This window comes from Lissotriton helveticus, chromosome 10, assembly GCF_964261635.1.
Source record: "Lissotriton helveticus chromosome 10, aLisHel1.1, whole genome shotgun sequence".
Lineage (NCBI taxonomy): Eukaryota > Metazoa > Chordata > Amphibia > Caudata > Salamandridae > Lissotriton > Lissotriton helveticus.
The window spans coordinates 821982009-822001962 of record NC_136071.1 but is presented as its reverse complement, the minus strand read 5'-3'; the positions used below and the strand labels follow the sequence as shown (position 1 = coordinate 822001962).

Here is a 19954-nt window from a genome sequence, read left to right as displayed (position 1 = left end):
GCTCCAAGCTTTGCGAATCTCTTTATGGGCTATTGGGAACAAGAGATTTTCGCCAGCACGACCCTATCAGGTGAGCTTCAAAAAACTATTATGTGGCTACGCTACATTGATGACTTGTTCATCGTGTGGACGGGAACCAAGGAAGAAGCCAAATGTTTTATTGGCAAACTCAACAGCAATAAATACAATATTCTTTTGACAGGGAACATCTGTGACACCGAGACAGAGTATCTAGATGTTAAACTCAAAATAGAAAACAATACTGTTTGCACTTCTCTGTTTCGCAAAGCAACAGCTGGCAACAGTGTCCTACATGCCCTCAGCAGCCACCCGGAATCCCTTAAATGGAGTATCCCCTATGGTGAGCTGTTGAGGGCCAAAAGAAACTGCAATACCAACCTGGCCTTTAAAGAAGAGAGCGTAAACATCGTAGAAAGATTTCAAAAGCGTGGCTACCCACAGTGGGTCCTCACAAAAGCGCTTAAACGAGTTGAGGGGGTAGAAAGAACGGAAACTCTCCGGGATAAACATGTGGAGGAGTCATCGATGGAGAATGATATCACACGTATGATCCTCACTTTCAATTCTGATTCACACAGAGTGAAGAAAGTAATTACTAAGAATTGGGACATATTGAAAACTGATGGGATTTTGGGAAGTTCCATACCCAATAGACCCAATATTACTTACAGACGGAACAAGAACCTACGTGACCTTGTGGTCAGAAATGATGTTACTGTCTATCCCTCTAATACTCAGCATGGTCTGGTTGGCTTCTATCCTCGCGGCCATTGCAAGGCCTGTAATAACAGTAAATACAAAGACAAGTTGGTATACAATGGGGTCACGAAGAAACTCACTCAATTCCTCACATCTGGTACGAATTTTGTTATCTATGCAATCGAATGTACGTACAAACTATGGTACATAGGTAGTACTACCTGTGCTGCCAAAAAAAGAATTCTAGAACACCTCAGGGCCATAACCAATCATGACCCCAAGTACCCTGTCGCTAGCATTTTGAGGAACACCATTTCTCCAACACTGCAGACTGTAGCTACATGATCTTGGAACACATTCCTAGAAACCCGAGAGGGGGGGGCAGAGTTCTATCTCTCAGACAGAGAGAATCACGCTACATAATTCAATTCCAAAGTAGAACTCCAGGTGGGCTCAATATTGATGAAGAATTGGCAGTACATTTAAAAGAGGGATCTTAATAATAATTTTTACTGTTTACTTGAATGTCTCAGAGCTGTTTTTCTGCATCATGGTATACAATGAGCATTTAACTATTACCTACCATGCATAATAATCATTAAGCTGTAACCACACACACTTGTGTGACAGTTTTTTTAATATCTTCTTTTAATTCTTTATTTCTCTGTTTTTTTCTTCTTTTTCTGTGCAGGAGGAAAGGAAGGGGCCCAACCACGAACATTCACTTTCACGGGCGTACCTAACCTTTGCACTCCGAGTTGTAGATCACGTATGTCACGTTTATAACATATTTTCCCACTAGTTCGAACATCATTGTATTTGGACTTTGAGCACTTGCTTATAGCGGACTCCGTACTGTTTTCATGAAAATATAATGCGAGGTATCAATCAACCTAATGGATATTGCTTGGGTCGTTTTGTAGAGAATGTATATTTGGTGACAAGTCAGGCACTTGCCAGTAATTTGTTTTATAACATACGATATTTTTGGCATGTATTTCAGTGGTTAATGTTCAACATTAATTAAGTTTACGTATTAGAAGTGCAAACATCTTTCTACAAGAAGTAGTCAAACACACTCATAATTATTGCAATTTGAGAAATGTACTTCCTGTGTGAAATGTCATATATGTATATACTTTATTTTCCCACATTGATATACTTTGCCGTATTCCGTATTTTTTGCCTTATACTTCTCTCAATATTCGACTTTGACATTTTAAGATGGCTGCCATTGTGGTGATACAATGTGTCCTTCTTTGATGTTCATGCAACACTTTATCAATGTGAGTTTGTTTCTGACACGTCTACACGTGAACAAGCTGCAAGGCGAAACGCGTTGTGTGGATTAAAACCTGTGAAAACTTTATTTGTGGAACTTTACTCATTTCCTGAGAGCGCATGGTATGACTTTGTGCTAAGACTTTGGATATATGTATATATATATATATATATATATATATATATATATATATATATATATATATATACATACATTATATATATTATAATCATATATATTTTGAGACCCATTTTATGAGTATTTGTAGTTTTTTAATGGCACTGTGTATCCCTTTCCCCCAACATATTAAATCGCTAGATTGTTATTGCCAGCGCAAAGGTAATAAAATGCTAAGCGATAAAACAAATTTGTAGTTTTAATTCTCTCTTAAATGCTAATATTTTAGCTCAGTTCATTAAACACCCAATGTAGAGGTTCCTATAATGTTAAGTTGCATGTTAGAATCCTAACAGTGCACTTCCAAGTTTGATAATAACACCAATTAATCAGACACCAAGAGACAGTTGTTTGTGTTGTGCTTTGTGTGGTCAGTTTTGATTATATTTCTGATTTGTGTAATTGTTGGAGTAAGAAATACTTGTGCAGCATTTAATTTCTTTTTTAATACTGGCACTTAATATTTCATGGAATATTGACTTTTACTCTATATACTCTATATTTGTGTGGTATGTACATCACGTATGATGAGCCAATGCTGAAATCTGAGAAGGAAAATACAGCCATTAATGATCCACTGGCTACTAGCTCCCATGAGGGAGACTTCCTTCTTCACTGAATACTGTGCTGCATACATGTGTGGAGTCAGCTGCAAAACAGCTAGGGCTTCTGTATGGATATAATAGCCTGGATTAGCCTGAGAACCTTCATCTACTGACACTACAATTGCTATTTATCCACACTTCGAGCATCTTTGTCCCTCACTGCACGATGCTAGCACCAACAGGGCAATTAGGGTCTGTGGTTGGTGACAGTTTTAGACAGGTTTTTTTTATTCTGAAGACTGCTTAAATTTTAAGTTGACCCATGTCTGATGATGGGCTTCTTCCAGTTATGTTATTTGTAACCAACAAAAATAGGTCTTATCTGTTCACCTTTCTTCTTACAAGATTGGCCCTACTGGTCCCAGTGTGCTATGTGTTGTTATAGTGTGTGGGCATGTGAGATATATATATATTCACTGAAAAAACCATAGGTTTTACACCAGTTATAGTTAGCTGGAAATTTTACTAGCATAAAACCATTGAAATTCCCACGTTATAGTTAGTTGGACTCGCTATAACTTGCGCGTGCAATGCACTGCTGATGACGTCACATATTACATCACTCATGACATGGTCAGTGACATCACTCATGACATCACTGGTGACACCATCCAGTGAATGTGTGTCTTTTTGAAAAATAAATATTAGTGAGTAATGTTTAAATATTTAAATATATGTGTTAATGTTTCACTTTCCGCCCCCCTCCTGCCCATTGGCCGCCCCGCTCCCGCCACCCAGCTGACCCGCCCTCCCGGCTCCTCACTTATGACGCCCCCTGAGCGACCGCGCAGTGGACGCGCGCAGCGGGAGCACCGATTGAGCGCCGAAGGTGCGCCAAAGGTAAGCCCGTCTGCGCCCGTCCGCGCCTGGACCGTGTCCAGTGCCAGGACCCCTGTCTCCCGCAGACACCAGCCCACCCGCCGGACCTACGACGCCACCGAACTCTACGCACTCAACGCCGGTCGAATCCCGGGCTGCTATCGAGCCACCCCGAGACGCACCCACGGACCCTTCTGCTGCCACTCCTGCAAGTTCACCTGCATCCGGACCTGCACTACACCAGCACCGACCAAGCCGAGCACCAGCAGCAACCACCTCAAGTGCATCCTGCTCAACACCCGCTCCATCCACAGACACGCCGTCGAGCTCTGGAACCTGCTCGACACCACAGCCCCAGACGTCGCCTTCCTCACGGAAACCTGGATGAACGCCTCCTCAGCGCCCGACATCGCCATCGCCATCCCGGACGGCTACAAGATCATCCGGAGGGACCGCGTCAACCAGACAGGAGGAGGCATCGCCATCATCCACAGGAACACCATCCGCATCACGACCAACACCGACGACACCCTCGCTCCCGCCGAACACCTGCACTTCCAGATCCACATCAACCCCAAGACCACCCTCAGAGGCACCCTCATCTACAGACCCCCAGGACCACGCACACAGTTCAGCGAAGACATCGCCGACTTCACCAGCCCGCACGCCCTCCTCTCCGCTGACTACATCCTCCTTGGGGACCTCAACTTCCACCTGGAGAACAACAACGACCACAACACCACCACCCTGCTGGACAACCTCGCCAACCTCGGTCTCAAGCAGCTGGTGACCACCCCCACCCACTACGCCGGACACACACTCGACCCTGTGTTCTCATCCAGCAAGGACATCACCTTCAGCCACGCCACCGGACTCCACTGGACAGACCACAGCTGCGTCCACTTCAGCTTCAGAAGGTCCATGATCCACCACCACCAGCAACAGGTTGCACACAGAAGCTGGAACAAGATCACAGCCGACCAGCTCACGACCTCCCTGAGCATGAACCCTCCCACCAGCGCAACTAACCCAAGCCAGGCGGCCACCAACCTCACGAAGTGGATCAGCAACTGCGCAGATGACCTTGCCCCTCTGAAGACCCCGCCTAGCAGACCCGGCAGCAAGAAAGCCCCATGGTTCACCGACGAACGCAAGAGCGCCAAGAAGAACTGCCGAGCACTCGAGAAAGCCTGGCGCAGAGACCCAACACCGAACAACATGACTGCCCTCAAGCTGCCACCCGAAAACACCACCAACTTATCCACGCCACCAAGAAAACTGCATTCAAGGAATGACTGGACAACAACGCACACAACAGCAAGGAACTCTTCAACATCGTTAAAGAGCTTTCCAACCCCAACGCCGGAAACAACGACATCACCCCCTCGCAAGACCTCTGCAACTCCCTCGCCTCCTACTTCCACAACAAGATCGCGGATATACACAACAGCTTCAGCACTCAACCGACGCACGCCACGACTGAACCACCGCCCCCCACCACCACCCTCCGCGCCTGGACCCCGATCAGCACCGAGGACACTATCCGCACGATGAACTCCATCCACTCCGGATCTCCGACCGACCCCTGCCCTCACCACGTCTTCAACAAGGTCGACGCTGTCATCGCACCCCACCTGCGGGACATCATCAACACCTCCTTCGACACCGCTATCTTCCCGGAGAGCTGGAAGCACGCCAAACTCAGCGCTCTACTTAAGAAACCGTCAGCGGACCCCACCGAACTCAAAAACTACCGCCCCATCTCGCTGCTCCCGTTTCCTGCTAAAGTCATCGAGAAGACCGTCAACAAGCAGCTGGCCGCCTTCCTCGAGACGAACGGATCCCTCGACCTCTCGCAGTCTGGCTTCCGGGCCAACTACAGCACCGAGACCGCCCTGATCGCAGCCACCGATGACATCCGAGCCCTGCTCGACAACGGAGAAACAGCGGCCCTCATCCTCCTAGACCTCTCCGCGGCCTTCGACACTGTCTGCCACCGTACCCTAGTGCAGCGCCTCAGCAACGTCGGAATCCAGGAGAAGGCACTGGAATGGATCATCTCGTTCCTCGACGGAAGGACACAGAGAGTCCGCCTCCCCCCGATCAGATCAGAAGCCACTGAAGTCATCTGCGGCGTTCCTCAAGGCTCCTCGCTCAGCCCAACCCTCTTCAACGTCTACATGAGCCCCCTCGCAGCCATCGCACGCCAACACAACCTCAACATCATCTCCTATGCCGAAGACACCCAGCTGATCCTCTCACTCACCAACGACCCCGCCATCGCCAGAGCCAACCTACACGAAGGGATGACAGACGTAGCCAAGTGGATGATGAACAGCCGCCTGAAACTGAATTCGGACAAGACGGAAGTCCTCATCCGGGGATCTTCACCCTCCGCCTGGGACGACTCCAGGTGGCCCCCCGCCCTGGGCAGCGCACCCAAACCAACAGACCACGCACGCAACCTGGGCTTCATCCTGGACTCCTCCCTCTCCATGACCAGACAAGTCAACGCCGTCTCCTCGTCGTGCTTCAACATCCTGCGCATGCTACGTAAGATCTTCCGGTGGATCCCCACCGAGACCAGGAAGACGGTCACCCAGGCCCTCGTCACCAGTCGTCTGGACTACGGCAACTCCCTCTAGGCCGGAACCACCGCCAAACTCCAGAAGAGACTCCAGCGGATTCAGAACGCCTCAGCACGACTCATCCTGGACATCCCCCGACGCAGCCACATCTCCGGACACCTGAGAGAACTGCACTGGCTCCCGGTCAACAAGAGAATCACCTTCCGTCTCCTCACCCACGCACACAAAGCCCTACACAACCAAGGCCCAGGATACCTCAACAGCCACCTCAACTTCTATGCTCCCACACGCCAACTTCGATCGACCGGCCACGCCCTCGCCTCCGTCCCCCGCATCCGAAGAGCCACCACAGGAGGAAGGTCCTTCTCCTACCTGGCCGCCAAGACTTGGAACTCCCTCCCGACCCACCTCCGCCTGACCCAGGACCACCTTGCCTTCAGGAAGCAGCTCAAGACCTGGCTGTTCGAGCAGTAGCGGACCCCCCTCCCCTAGCGCCTTGAGACCCTACGGGTGAGTAGTGCGCTATATAAATGCTTTGATTGATTGATTGATTGATTGATTGACTTTGTGTATAAGTGGGTGCATGGGTTGGTGAGTAGCTACATGTGTAGGTATATGGGTTATTAGATATTTTTTTAATATCAATATGAGTGTCTATATGTTTGGTGGGGGTGTTACTTATCACATAGATGCATGAATGACTGACTCTCTCTTTGTATGTGTTTTGAAGACAGCATATGTGCAGGACTGTATGGGTGGATGAGTGTGTATATGTGTGTGTTAGTGACTGAATGACTGTCTCACTAGTGTCTTTATCAGTAACTACATATGTTTTAATCTAGTATATGTGAATATTTATTTATTTTTATTTTTTTTGAAAACCTTTATTTATCTTATACATAGTACACAGCGTCTGCCTACAACCACTGCGGGCCGGCCGCTATGACAATCAACAACATTCCAGGTCATCTTACTAGTCGGAGAAGCTAAAAATAAGAGCGCCACGGTGCATTAGCAGCAGACATAAGAAGAATAACGTAGGTTTCATTTTATAAATTTAAAGAGGTGTCATACATTCAGACCAGACAACCGAAAGGGCGAGCCATACGACATAATATCAACTAAAGGAGCAGCAATAGTTAGGATTTGTGCGTTGAACATTGCAGACAGGATACATAAACACTACACTTCAGTCCGCGCCAATCAGTGCCCACCCAGTCAATATATCACTGCAGGATTTATTTGCGAACTTAACCACTATATAGCAGGACGTGAGAGGGCACATTCTTACAGCAGGAAGAAAGGATCCAGTGTCATACAATAAAGCGAGTTTTACGTGGAGCACGCCATGTAGGAGGATACAGGCCCTCTAAGAAATATAATCGGGAAGTGAAAACAGAATATGCGAGCATTCAATGGCTGTGTACTAATATCAACGCCGTACACACAAAATCCAATAAACAGTGCAAACAACATAATCACAGAGTGCTAAATCCTACCCAAAAGGAACACCACCCGACCCCCCGTCTGATCTAAAATATACGAAAATATGAAAAATTGAAAAAGGAAAAAGAAATAAAAGGAATAGAGAAGGAGAAACACAATCGTGCAAGAAGGGCGCCACCCCGGGCCAGGCATCCCGCAGCTAATAATACAGAAGAAAGTAGAGAGCTGGCGAGAAGAAGGGTATGGCAGTCGCGACGGAGCATCGAAACAGATAAAAGTGGCATAGCGACAGACCCCAACCCACTCATGCCAGAGAAGCGAGGACAGAAGCGGCACCGCTATAAAGGGATAGAAAAGGGCCATAGAACCAAAAAAAAAAACAACATCTGAAAGACCCCGCCCACCCGTCCCACCCCGCACCCCTGCAGAAGGCTACGGCCTACCCTCCCAACAGCATGCCTGTCGCCCTAATCCGAAACCCGAAATATAGTAAAGAAAGAAAGTAGAATAAGGAGACAAAAAGAAGGAGGAAAGGGAATATAAAACAAAAATAAGATGTGAGGGAGGAGCCAGAGGATATGAACAAACACACTCGGCTACGACCCCCCCGACCAGCAAATGACTAATTATCAAAGCAATGCTACACCATTCACATACAGCAAAAACCCGCAGGGGGGGGGAGGGGGGGAAATTTTAACGTTTCACAATGTCGAGAGTACAAGCATCAGTGCTACGAACAGGTAAACCAGCAGTCCATCAGTGTCTTGCAACTCACCCCCAGCCCTTCCTAATCACGAAGCCAACCCAATAAAGGATAACAAGGAGCGGACCCCCCAGCACAGAATAATCATAGTGTTGACCAGGGTTACGGCAATGATGTAGAGTAGGGAGAGCCACCACACCAATGGAATACAAAAAGTCAAAGAAGCAAGTCAATTGTAGCAGCAACGACAGGGCAAGCAAAAGCAAGCCGGAGTCCAGTTTCGCAGTTCGACAATGCAAAGGTACCTCACCAGGACAAAAGCTCGAATCCATCGAAGCGGGAGCAAACAGCGGTCCACCATAGTTCCCAATTGTCCGGAAAGGAGCAGATCTCGGCGTCGTGTGCAAGTCCTCGAAGTCCGGGCGGTGAGAAAGCGGAGGTTCAAAAGCCACCGGCCCATCAAGCGGCCGAAGAACAGCGACAGCAACTCCTGGCGCAGCCGAAGGGGGCAAAGCAATGGAGGCATCAGGACGATAGGGGTGCAAGAAAGAGCGACGACCCAAAATGGCGGCGGGCCGCATGGGGTCGGTAGAAGCACCAGGGGCCAAGACAGCGTACAAGGACATCAAGGCGTCCAGGACATCTCCGAGCGTGGGCGCCCGAGCACACGCCCAGGCCTCCGCGCAATCCGGCCAGCAAGGTTCGTCGGTGCAGAGCGGATCACTCCCCACGTTGTTGGTAGCCATTTTGTGAGTTTCGCCGCCCCGCACTCCACCGCGGGCCCCCAAACAGTTCCCAAATGTAGGACTTTGCAGACCTCCGGAGGCTCCCAACCACGGCCCCACCGGCACAGAACGGGCCGTCGCTCAATGGGGGGGGGGGCCCCCTCCGAACAGTGGCGGGCCCACAAGCGAGAGCCAGGCGCGGGGTCCAGGGCTGCCAGACAGAACAAAGGCGAAGGGACCCCTTCACACAGTCAGCCCCCGACACATCTCGTCCCCCTCCAGCCGCACTGACCACAAATCGGGGCCGGTTCAGGATCGCCGGGGCGTACACACAACGGCTCCCACCAGTGGCTCACTCTCGCGGCCGGGGCCGGCAATCTCAGCACCGCCGGTCGGGTCCCACAGGCGAGGTCCCGGTCTCGAGCGCCCGGAGGCCCCAATCCCACCGAGGGCACAGCTGCGGACCCACAGCACGCAGGAGCCTCCGGACCAGACGGTGAGTAAGAGTGGGTCGCCATAATCCAAAATCTGTAGTGAAGTATCGTCGCAGTACAGGATATATTGCAGGATATTCGAGGTTGGCTGGAGGGCCGACGGAGCCGAGCTAAAAGGCGGCCATTACGCTCGCGAGCTAGGCTCCTCCCCCGTATATGTGAATATTGATGTATATAAGTGAGTATATGTGAGAGTGAGGGATTCTAAGAGTTCCTGTTTAAATTAGTACGTGTTTCTATAAGTGATTGTTTAAGAGAGTAAGTATGTGTAAGTTTCCTTAGAAGTAAAGTGGTAGTGTGTGTATAGCTGTATATGCTAATGAATGGATGTTCAATAGTTTATTTGCATGTGTGAGTATGTGTGTGAGTAACTTTTGGATGCCTGTCAGTGTGGAACAGGATGTATAGGTGTATCACTACATATGATGAGTGAGTATATGTATGAGTGACTATATAGAACTGTTGCTGAATGAGTGGATGTATATATAGATAGTGGAATTATTGAATTGGTTGTTGTAACTGGTATGGGTATCTCCATTTTTTAGAAAATTTTAGTTTCTATTTTTGAATATGTGTTTCAAGGGTTAAATTACAGTGAAAGGAGGTCTGTCACTCTGTCACAAGGATGGTGTCATCAGCGATGTCATGAGTGATGTCACTGACCATGTCATGAGTGATGTAATATGTGACGTCATCAGCAGTGCATTGCACACGCAAGTTATAGTGAGTCCAACTAACTATAACGTGGGAATTTCAATGGTTTTATGCGAGTAAAATTTCCAGCTAACTATAACTGGTGTAAAACCTATGGTTTTTTCAGTGAATTTAATAGGTTTTTTAAATGCAAATTCCTAACTATAACTGGTGTGAAACCTATGGTTTTTTCAGTGAATTTCATAGGTTTTTTAATAGCAAATCTCTATAGGTATGAAAAGCAATAATTTTTATAACGAATTTTATATTGTGTAAATATGTTTTTTTTTTTTATTGTTTGCCCCGGTGCGCTCCCGGGGTGCGTACCGGTGAACGCACGGGTGAGCGCAATGTTACGGCGCGCCCCGGGGCGCGTACGGGGGAGTGTCCCGAGAGCGCTATTCCCGCGAACAAAAACAACATCATGACGTTTCGCGTAGTCGCGTCATGCGTCATATGACGCACTGCGTAAGCGCACCCGGAACCACGCGATCGCATACGATCGCGCAACGTCATGAAGCGCTTACGCAACGCGCCCCGGGGCGCGTAGCGTAAGCGCGTCGGGTCATGTGATCTGAAAATAACACTTTTCATTGGTACAGATCAGTTTTGGTTTCCAAATGATGAAAGCTTGGATCATGTGACTTGAAAATAACACTTTTCATTGGTCCAGAACACTTTTTTTTCCCAAATGATGAAAACCCCACCTTTTTTCCTCACTCTGACTTTCATCTTTGTGAGAGGAAGACCTGTTTCTGCTTGTTCAGTCATGGCATCTGTAGTAGCTGCAGCTAGTGGACCCCTACCACCACCACTACCACCTAGGAAGGAAGGACCACCTGCACAGTTCCTTCCAAACCCAGAGGAAGAGGAAGAGGAGGTAGAGCCGAGGCAGTTCTTGCGTGAAGAGCCCCGGCAATCCCACCACATAGACCATTTTATATGGCAATTTTTTTCTTACCCTCGAGAGCAAAAAAAGGTCAATGCCCTGTATGTGACATGCCTCATTTGCAATGCAGTTCTGTCCCGAGGCACAGACAAAAAGTATAGTTTTGGAAACTATACTATGCACCGCCACATGCAGAGGTGGCATCCAATCAATTATAGCGTTGCTGAGGTGCGTCACCTCCAGGATAACCCACCAACTCCTGTGGCCAGTATATCGTCACAGGAAACTCTATCGGGACCAGAGGCGAGGGAGACGGTCCCAAGTATTCAAAAGAGTTTTGTGCACCTGAAGCTAGTGTGCATTTATTGTGGTGCACTAATTTCTTATGGGGAGAGGAGTATCATTTTAATTAATAGAGCATTTGAAAACCACAAGTGCTCAAAACACCCCAAGAAGTAATTATTTTTTTTTGCTCCTGTTGAGCCCTTTCTAATGCCTGTTTTTCGTTGTTCCGCCCAAAAAAAACCAAAAAAAATATGAAATTGTTCAAAAAATACAAAAATACAAAAAAAATGTTCAGAAAAATAAAAAAATATATAAAACAACAAAACAATTAAAAAAAAAGTTCTTTTCAGAACTACCACCCATTTATAAAAAATTGCTAAAATGTTTAGCACTCTGGCAATCTCTTTTTGTTTTGATTCGCTTCCCGGTTCGCGCGCCGGTGCGCGTACTGGGCGCTCCCCCCGCGAAAATCGAAAAAAAAACAATTTTTTTTTTTTACCCGAGGGACCCTTTTATGGCCCCCACATCAAACCTAGAGGGTCAGGGGGGGTGTACCCTGCCCCCTTTTCATTATTTTCCCTTTTGTTTTTACCACCTCTTGTGTCTCGATCCTACCGAGACACAAGATGGCGGCCGCTGCGAACTGTTTCGAATGTTTACAGACACCCGAGAGCCAATCAGCTTCCCGTGCGCAGGTCGCGTTGCGCGACCGGAGCGCTCCCCGGTACGCGCACCGGGGCGCGCTTACAGATATATACATTTTTTTGAACCTAAATTACTCAAAATCCTCTGGACCACATATCTTGAGACATAGCAAAGGCACATCGGGCTACCAGTCCCTACAATTTTGCCAAGTTTGGAGAAAATCCATTCAGCCATTCGAGCTAAAAGTGCGACAGACCGCCCTATGGAAATTAACATGGGGAAAACACGTTTTGGGACCCCCTTTTATCTCGGCCCTCGCTTGACGAATCCCCCCAAACTTTCAGGGAAGGAGCGGAGCGCCGCGAGGCAAAGTTGCTGAAAAATTCAGGCTGATTCCTCAACCGGCGCTAAAGTTATTCCAAATAGAATGTTGCGATTTCCCTATGGAAATCGATCCTAACTATAACTACCTACTGGCGACCGCCAGTAGTTAATATATATATATATATATATATATATATATATATATATATATATATATATATATATATATAAATATATATATATATATAAAAAAGTTTAACATGCAGAAACAGAACTTATGGTAGCAGTTTTAAATACGACACCAACCAATTACGTTGGCCCCATGAATGCAGCAAAGCAATATATAGCCATTTAATGAAGCCCTTAAGTGGTCAAGGAAAGTACACTGTAGCCATGCCACTTAAGGACTCTAGAAAAAAGCAGCGCATAGGTGTTTTAGAAAACACTACTAGTTTGGTTATGTGTACCTCACTACAGAATGCCACAAAACTTAGGTTGTGCATTGCTGCATAAAGTCAACTCTATATTGTTATATATAAAAAATAGCAAACATAACTATAGGAAAGCTGCACACAAACTGATTACAAAATATTGTGTGATAAACCACCATATACCACGATTGAATTAAAGACATACTAGTTTATGGTAAGCAAAAATATACCATTGGCAGTGACCGTTTATCGCAAAGGAGAAGAAGCAGGTACTGTTGTGTGAGGGGATTGTCGGATCTGCCAATCTAAACCACAATCTGGCCTTTGTCACTAGTAGTAAGCTAGAGCAATGTATAAATGTTCAATTACGTTCCCACATGTCGGCTCAAAGCACTAGATTGTGCAGGGAAATATATAAAGCTAGGGCATGAGGGGTCCTAAACTGGCAGGTAGCGTTTCGCGGCTGGACAGCAAGTACATAGCACCTACACTCTTGTGAAGACGGCAGACTCTGTCTCACATCCCAAACCCTTCGAGCATTGTAAAGCTACTCAACATTATTTTCACCCTCCCTCTGGTTGTACCGGTTCTAAAACCGGTCGATAGTCTAGTTCTGTTGCAGCTAGCAATTTGAAACAACATCAGAAGAAGTTTTTATATGAGCAGAAGGGAACAAGAAAAAAATTCTTACTCTAAGAGTTTTGGTGGTGGGAGAGGGAGATGATGGGGGCGAGTCGGACTGTGACTTCCGGTTGTGGGTGTACTCTTTGCTGAGAGAGTATAAAGATGACATGGTCACTTCAAGAACAGGGGCAACGACAACGAGCAGGTCAAGGCGCGTGGTGTCTTCAAATAGTAGTGTGTGGGTGCCCTGGTGATCTTTATGCGACAGGATCTGACTCACTATTTTAACATTCATTTTCGATCTTCATGGGTTGGGAGGTGGAGTGACTCGGTGGGAGGATGTTCTAACATTTAATCTGCATGGACAGGTTGTGGTAGGTAGAAAGCAGCGTTTAACGAGCTGTATGATTTATGCACTGTTTGAACGTGCTCTTGACCTGCAGACCTTGGATGTGTGGAAATACAGCCGTATGTGTATTCATGTTATCAAACCTCAGTTATGCTGATCTGCCAAGGGTGTACGGCGCTGCAGTGCCGTGACTTACTGTATCAACGCGATGTGCTCTATTTCGTTTGGCAGAGGCTGGCGCCCAGGGTGCAGCAAGGAGATTATTACATGTGCTGCATGAATGTGGGTGTGAATGGATGTACACGTTGGCGGTCTGCAGATGTGCGGATTGTGCACAAGATGGCATGCAGCAGTTCCACTCAGTTTATGGTGGTTCTGGGTGAAGAGCCTTGCAACCTGGAGTGCTGTATGCTAGCACTGCATATTTGTAGGAGACACACTGCACGTGTTAGAAATATACAGGGGCTAAACATGTGCGGGCTGTGCACAAGGTAGAGTGGCGGCTTTACTCAGTTTATGGTTGTTGTGGACCAGCCGGGGTGCAGTCTGGAGTACTGTTTTTACGCAGAGTGATGCAGACTGGCGCAGTGACTCACTGTTTGAACGTGCTTTCCATGCTCTTGATCTGGTTCCTGCTGAACTCCTTGAACTCTGTGTATGGGTTGAAGACCCACAAACTCGGCGGCTGCTGCTCGCCTAAGCCCTCTTTCAGGTCTTTCCATAGCTGCAACTTAACGCTGACGTCTGGTCATGCGCTTGGCGTGGGCTCCCAGTTCTGCCTCCCCGACTCAGGTTCTCTGCCCTTCCTAAGTCCCGGAGGCTCTCCGCCGCCTTCCTCCACCTTCAGCCTCCGGTTCAGCTTGGCTTGAAAGCCAGCTCATCAGTAGCCATGGCTGAATGTGGAGGATCAACACTTATTGCTGTCGATGACAACTGTAGCTCACGCATTGAGCCGTACACGGAAACAACAGACAGACAGCCAGAGCTGTAAATAACAGGAAAGGACCGTGTTGCTAAGACGCCAAGCACTGATGTCACACGCTCAGTCTGCAGTGGTCTGTCGCATAAAAAAATATATATTTAAAGTTAAATCACGACGTCACAGCACTTACAAAAAAAAACGCAAGCGGCTTAAGCATTTGCAAAGCCGAATGAAAAAAAATACAACATTTCGGACATGCGGCTTCTTTAGTGAGTGCGTAAAGGGCACAAGCCCCAAGCCACAATAAACTTATAATGATTATTATTAGTTGAACGCCACACAATAGTAAACGCACAACCCACATGACGGTACATCACAGTAATGCTAAACAAGCCACGCCAGACAAATAAAAGGCTTGTCAGGCACTGTCTCCCGCCGCAAGTAAAAGATCAAATCCTGGTGGGCATGGCCAAAAGAGGGCAGGGTGGCAACCAGGAGGGACTAAAAAACCTCCAGTGCAATTATCACACTACGTTCTGCATAATCCGTGACGCGAAATGACGTGCACCAATAAAAAATGCAGGCGGAGCAGAGACATGATTTCTAGAAGCGTATTGATTCCAAGAAGCCCTCGCATGGCGAGAACAGCACATGCACGCTGCTAATGCAAGGCGGGACCTAAAAATAGAGACAAGACTTCTGGAACCGTATTGATTCCATGAAGCTCTCGCATTGCGAGGTCAGAGCATGGGTGCTACTAACGCCAGGCGAGACCTAAAAATAGGTTTTTCTCTGTTGTCAAGACATGACTATGGACCAAATGTAGGTGCTCCACTGATCTGGAGCAAGGCACTTGAAACAATCCTTGCAAAAGAGGACAGAATACTAAATCTTGTCAGCCAGTCTTTAACCCCTTCAACGCTGATGACGAGCTGGGCTCGTCATGAGGTAGCCTCCTCGCAAGCTCATGACGAGCCCAGCTCGTCACGTAAAGTGCGATTTTAAAAAACCCAGCGTACGGGCGGAATTCCGCCCGCACGCATGCGGTTAAACTCCAAAAACTGCTGCACCACTAAACAACACTGAAAGGTATTAAAGGTAGAATGAAGAGCTGCAATACCACCTTAAAGCTCTCCATATTATTGTAAAGTCACCCTCTGTGATTGTGAGTCAAAGTTCAGAAGTAAGAGGCACAAAGGGCGTGATCAAGAGGAGGAACTACAATTTGTAGGTTCGCAATTTGCGCGGAAAACGTGATCAAGGTTTTTACACAATGCTTTTCTCCGCACTTCTTCATTTCTAAGCGCTGTATAAAACTGGTATTACTATTAACCATTGTAATGGTACTCTGTTTCCAGTTTTCTGAAGCATGAAAGCAAGGAAGCCTGGGGCTCCCTTGCTGGATTTTACAAAGTGACATGCAGGTCAGTGCATTTTCTAATGGTCAACTCGCAGAGATATCCTGCCAGCAAGCATTGAGAATCAACAAATGGTCTTATTACCGGAACGTAGCGCAGTAAGGGCACTGGGTTCAGTTGCTGGCTTTGCCAGGATAAGAGGCCACAACAGGTCTCCAATTGCAGCCAACTGCTCTATTGCTATGGGAATGGGAGCACCAACATGGCACATGATCAGTTTGCAGGATATCCTGAAAACCCTTGCACCGAATCGCCTTGTTAACAGGAAACAAAGGCCTAATAAAATATTTGTAGTCACTACTAAAGTAAGTGATAACAATGAATATTTGACATCAGAGCCTGTATGGTACAACGAATTATATATTAGTGATATATGAATGATTTCTATTGAACTCCTGTCCATCGCAGGCACGTGCATCGATTACATTTCTTGTGTTTTTTTGTTTGCTCTGAAACACATTTGCCTCAGTATTTTTGATTCTTGCCCTCGTAAGACATTTCTTCGTGAATGAAACCCCAAGCCTCTGTAGTAAACGTAAAATTGAAACAGGAAAACGAATGATGCACGACACATGTAACACATATAGTACAAACACGTGATTTTCAATATTCCTCCTTATCGTAGCAGGCCAGGTTATGTCCGACACACTCAAATACAAGAGCAGCTCCTTAATTGCGTTGCCAATACACGTCATTAAAGTTTTCTTTAAATGTCAACCCGCACACAGAAGGGTGTTCCTGGGGTGCATTACCGCTTCACGTATAGTAATACTGTTGTGTAATGCACCGGATCCTGCAACTAATACTAAGGGGTCCATTAGGATGATGGGCGGACTTTGTCCGCAGCATTGTGGCGGGCGGTGCTCTCAGCACCGCCCGCCACAATGCTACAAATGCATTTCAGCATTTGCATATACAAAGCGGCAGGCACCGCGTGGTGCCTGCCACTTTGTTTATGGAAATGTGGGGGTGTACCACAGGTACCCCCGTGTGCAGCCCCCACCCCTCCTTCACTCTGGGGGCCCGCAGGGGACCCCCAGAGTGAAGACCGCATGCCATGCCACCACGGAAAGGCATTGTAAAATGCCCATGCTAATATGGCTGGCGGTATCTGATAGACACCGCCAGCCATATTATTCCTTTTCCGCCCTGGCCGCAAGGCGACCGGGCGGAAAAGCAGCGGACGGTCTTTCCGTCCGCCGAGGTCCCCCCCGCCATACTAATATGGTGGGGGGGAAAACTAGTGAGGATGTCGGGCGGATTGCCCCCGTCAGGCTGGCGGTGGCAACTGCCAGCCTGGCGGGGGCAATCCGCCCGACATCCTAATGGGCCCCTAAGTGTTCTGCAGCTAGGAAGGCAGTTCGCCCTATGGCGGCGTTGCGTGCTGAGAATATATCCACGGGGGAGCGAGTCAGCGAGAAAATAGCCAGCATTAGCGTTGATTGCTCGATTCCTAGCATAGCGTTAGCAATCTGGTTTCTCGGAGGTACTGCTGCCACCATCAGACGCGAGGGCAGAGTCAGAGGAAACCACGGGCGCTGCAGAGAATGCTGTTGCTCATTACAGATTTTTACTGCAGCCGGGCACATCGTTTCAAAATAGAGTAACTAAACAATGTAATTAATCGATGCAGTGTAGCGCTTTCGATCCATGCCCGGTGGCGAGCTCTTTTGAAATTTGCTCAGGTGGCAGTGCTGTCGGGCCCTACTGCCAGCGGGGGAAGAGGGCACAGTTTTACATCATGGGTCTCTGATCTTGAAATTACTGAGGCAAAGTATGACCTATGCACACGCTGATGTGGCCTCTCATCATGTTTAAGGGGGCAGGGTTCCTGCCTCAGACCTGTGCACAATGGGGGAATGTTTTGGGTCAGGTGTCCCTGGCTCACCACAGGAAAGGCTTGGAGCTGAGGGATAGAAAAAAGATAATAACTCCAATGCCTTGGGAGAAACTCCCAGTGTGCAGAGGTCATTATTTTGTTGTTACTTTAAATATCCTTCGAGGTCTTTGTTTTTGAAAAACAAAAACGTTACATTTTGGTGAATGGCTGTCAAATTTGACTGTGTCCGTCCACCAAACTTTGAGTACATTGAAAGGAACTGCTGTGGTAGCTATTCCTTTCAATGCAGAGAGATGGCATCTGGGCTGCAGTCCTCTTTAAATTTGGTAGACGGTGGCCCATGAAGAGGGTGAAGCTAATGTCCTCTACCACCCTGAAGGGCGGAGTACAATCCGCCTAACCATAAATCAGGCCCCTAGTCTGGTTTCTTCTGTAGTGAATCTAAAATAATATGGTGTGCTTTGGTTGCCCTTCAGAACCTATGTTTCCCAATTCTGCAATGATATGTGTTCCCAATTAAGAAAGTAAAATGACTGTCAAGTAATTTGACCAGTTTAGGGGAAGGGTAGAAGGAAGAGGAACTACAATAAGGCAAAACAATCTAAGACCTGTTTGAGATAAATCTGTTACCTTAGACGTTTTTATGGGGTGGAAAAAGAACTGTTGTCAAAAGTTGATGGCTGTCACACACACACACCCTGCCCCTTTTCAGATGGGTGGTTATACTGGCGGAAAAGCCTCCTCCAGCTTGGTTGGAAGGAAATCTCTTTCGAATGAAGCCCACTGATGGATATGGTGTCAGAAGGCTTCCTCAAGCCATGTCCAGCAGCTTTTTTCCTTCCCACGAGGAAGTATCAGCAGCAAGTTAATCCTGGACACAAAATCAATTTTTTGCCCCATGCACCGATAGAAGACTATCACTGTATCAGGGACATTTATTTCATTTTGAGATTAAGACCCGGCTTTGGGGTCTGTCTTTGAAAAATAAAATACGACAAACATCTGATTTGCCTCCAGGGTTTGTAGGACTGACTGCCACTTTTTTTTCACCAGAACATTGCTGCCATGCAGACGGAAGCCACTTTGATGAAAAAAAAACAGTGTTCCAAAGAAAACCCTGAATTTCCCAAATTCAATATATAACAGTATGCCTACTATGAAATGTGTTTTTTCTATCAAAATATTACGTTTTCAATAAATATCCGCACTTCTTTCAGCACCACAGTATCGACTGACCAAAATGTAGTCAAGGTAAGTAAGAGTGGATTTAAGAATATTAAATCTATGCTTTCCTTGTCTATACTGTAAATTCATTATAAGTGCAGGTCGGTAATCCGAATCGCAATAGATTTACAGAGTACCGAATTGCAATGGAGTAGTATTCCTAAATATGCTATATCTGCAGGAGGGCTATGTGTCTACACATTTGAAAAGCCCTCAATCCATCACATGCAGCCAAGCACTTCCATCCAACATATAGCACCGCAAGACTATCTAAACAGAAAATGTTTTTGAAACAATACTGGGACGGTAACATCCACACATAGGAAAATTAATTAAAAATGCTAGCTCGATAGGAAAAGCAGGTACTAGATGTGGAAAGAATGACTGGATTGTCTCGTTTCAATTCTTTCTTCCTTCTTATCTACTTTGGCTTGATTTGGATTAGATGTTGTATTTCTATAATGCTTCATATCTGTGACAAAGCGGTACAAAAGGGGGTCGTGATGGATGGAGCATCTGAACCAATCAAACACTCACACCCAGTCAACACCCCCTTTTGTACCGCTTTGTTCGCCATATGTTGGCAGGGTACGCTCAGACGTGAGTCCCTTGCTCACTTTGCCACTGGATTCAAGCAAGCCTGGCTGAAGACGGCTGTAATGCCAGAAACCGGTCCTAGGAAGCTTGTTTGCGGTCCAGGGAAGGCATGGCTTGGCAGTTCGGGCTGGACTGTTCCCATGAGGCACAGGGT

General features: G+C 47.0%; 1 protein-coding gene across 1 annotated transcript in view; it reads right to left on the bottom strand.

Moving 5' to 3' along the window:
• The window catches only part of LOC144785500 (uncharacterized), a 130233-nt gene that overhangs the window by 58075 nt on the left and 52204 nt on the right, over positions 1-19954 (bottom strand). The window lies entirely within an intron of this gene.